The sequence below is a fragment of the Acomys russatus genome, chromosome 27 (assembly GCF_903995435.1).
Source record: "Acomys russatus chromosome 27, mAcoRus1.1, whole genome shotgun sequence".
NCBI lineage: Eukaryota > Metazoa > Chordata > Mammalia > Rodentia > Muridae > Acomys > Acomys russatus.
The window spans coordinates 6177512-6180536 of NC_067163.1; positions in this window are offsets into that span (position 1 = coordinate 6177512).

Consider the following 3025-nt stretch of genomic DNA (forward strand, 5'->3'; position numbering starts at 1 on the left):
CTGTGGGGTGATAGCACTGTCCCCTCAACAGGGCACAGAGCAGTAAGCATCGCCTTTGAGATGCACGCACGTACACTCTTTAGAGCTAGCGATGTAGGGCCATGTGTAAAGCGAAGAAGGAAAAAAGACATTTAAATAGGTGTCATTTGAGGAATAAAACAATCAGAAGGCTTTCTCGGATAATGAAGATTACACTGAATTGTGTAAACAGATCCACAGCTTTCAGAGCGGCTACCCTCTGCCAGGCAGCTTCCGTTTTCTCTTCAGCTGCAGTTTCTTTACATCATCCAAATTTATTTTCAGCATTTGCCTTTTTATAGATCAAAACAGAGCTCCAGGTAGTGTCTTTGGAGAAACACTCTTCCCATCTCAGCAGCAGCTCGCAGAGCCCCCCTCCAGCAGCAGGCAGAGAGTTTGACCAGGGGCTGGCAGCAGTTCTGTCTGGTGTTGCTGGATCTTTCCTCCTCCTCTCACTTCCTTCCAAGTTACCCGTCCCACTTCTACATCCTTGTGCGTCTGGTGCCAGTTGCAGCGAGACAGGAAATCCATTTTTTTCTTCCTCTGCTGTGTGTGGCATGCAGACACTTTGGACTCTTGGGAAAGCCACGGCAAAGCATCGTACATTCTAGAGCTCAGGGATGGGTTATAAGGAAGGGCTGAAGCAGCAGCTTTCGGCCTGGAGTCCTCCCACCAGAGTGACTGCAAAGTCAGAAGGATGCCACACTAGGTTCCCGGCACAGATGCCGCTACCTTCCTGCTGGTCACATCATATCACAAGCTCCTCCTAGTGACTTTGCTTTCTGCGAGTGAGTCCAGGGCTTATGGTCATTGTTCCTGGTGATACTCACTATGAGGCAGCCTGTCCTACCTCAGAGCTGCAGGCTCCATTCCTCCAATTCTCTCTCTCTCTCTCTCTCTCTCCCTCTCCCCCCCCCGTGTGTGTGTGTGCGTGCACTCGCACATGCATGAACATTTGGAACTGCCTCAGGACAGCTACTGTGCATAACTGGGGATCCTGACCATGTGAGGAGCTGGGTTTACCCCCTGGAAGGTCCTGGCAAGTTCCACTGTAGTCTTTTTTAAAAAATTAATTTACTCATGTTACATCTCAATGGTTATCCCATCCCTTGTATCCTCCCATTCCTCCCTCCCTCCCATTTCCCCCTTACTCCCCTCCCCTATGACTGTGACTGAGGGGGACCTCCTCCCCCTGTATATGCTCATAGGGTGTCAAGTCTCTTCTTGGTAGCCTGCTATCCTTCCTCTGAGTGCCACCAGGTATCCCATCCAGGGGACGTGGTCAAATATGGGGCACCAGAATTCGTGTGAAAGAAACTGTGGTACATTTACACTGTGGAATACTACTCAGCTATTAAAAACAAGGAATTCCCAAAATTTGTGGACAAATGGATTGACCTAGAAAGATCATAATGAGTGAGTTAACCCAGAAGCAGAAAGAGTCAAATGGTATATACTCACTTATATCTGGACACTAGCCCAAGGGGCATGCCCCATGAAAGTCCTCACTTACCAGGAAACTGGGACAGAGGGGAGGACATCCTATTGGGACTCTAGATGAGAGAATCATGGGAGAATGGCAAAGTAGAAGGGTCCAGAGGGTCCTAGAAACCTACAAGAAGAACATTATGATAGGAAGATTTGGGCCCAGGGGTCCTGCTCAAACTATGGCACCAGCCAAGGACAATACGTGCAGTAAACTTCGAACCCCTACCCAGATCTAGCCAATGGACAGGACATTCTCCACCGTTGAGTGGACAGTGGGGTCTGACTTCCACTGTAGTCTTGGTCTTGCCTTTTCCGAAGTAAGCTTAGAGTCCCTGCTACTGACCCATGTGCTGTGTCTACTGTGTCCCCCTGTGCTGGTGTGTTGGGGAGCTGACTGGTGTCACACCGACTTCCCTATATTCCTTACCTGACTCCACCCCCTTTTTTCATGACATGTCTTCATCGGATGCTGTGTTGCCCTCTACCGGGGTCTCCTTCATCATCACCTCTCTCAGCTCTGCATCCGTCCTTGGGCTTCTCCACATCTGAATTCTGAGGGTGCTGCCCATCACATGCAGTTGGCGCTCTAGAGACCCTGGCATACTTCAAAGGGCCTGCTGAGCTTCTGTCCTGCTGGCTCCTTACCCCTAAGCTTACAGGACGCAGCCAAGCTCCTGCAGGAAGTGGCCCAGAAGATGTGGCAACTGTCCCAGTGACTCTCTGGTGGTTAACTTGATAGTCATGTGACAGAACCTAGGCTCATCAAGGAAAGCAAATGTCTGGGCATGCCTGAGAAGGACTTTATACATAGTCAACTGAAATGAGAGACTTACCCTAAGCTCAGATGCCATTGCTGGGGTCCCAGACTGAATAAAAAGTAGAGAGCAAATGGCCATCACTGTCATCTCTGTCTGCTTCCTGACTGTGGACACAATATAAGCAGCCACCTCACACTTGCGCCACCAATACTTTTCCAGCCATGAGGGATGTACTCCCAACTGCGACCCAGAATCAGCATCTCCCTCAGCTTACATGTGTCAGGCATTTCACTGCAGCAAGGAGAAGAATTAACTGGCACCACTTCTGGGCACTGGCAGTGCCCATCTTCACCTCAGGCCCTCAAGGTCTCAGAGATGCAAGCCCTTGCCTCTGCCCACGCCTCCACACATACTGTGTTCCCGCCTTCCTGGACATCCACGTGTGGGGCTCCGTGGGAGGATGCCTTTGTCTGGGAGAGGATGGAGTGCACTGCGGAATCCCCTGCAGATGCTGCTGTTCCAGGAACACGTGTACTGTGGCGTATCGCGTAACGGTGCGCTGTGGGGAACATCGATGAATAGCGGGGCATACAATAACATGCATTGTTGATGTTTGTTAAAATAAAGATATTCAATTTATAATAAAAAGGGATTAAATGCTTAATTCATGCCTATGTTAATATTTGTCTGCAAGTACACAGATAAATGGCAGCGCACCTTATCACGTCCAACACCTGCGCATACAAGTTCCTCTGCTGAGA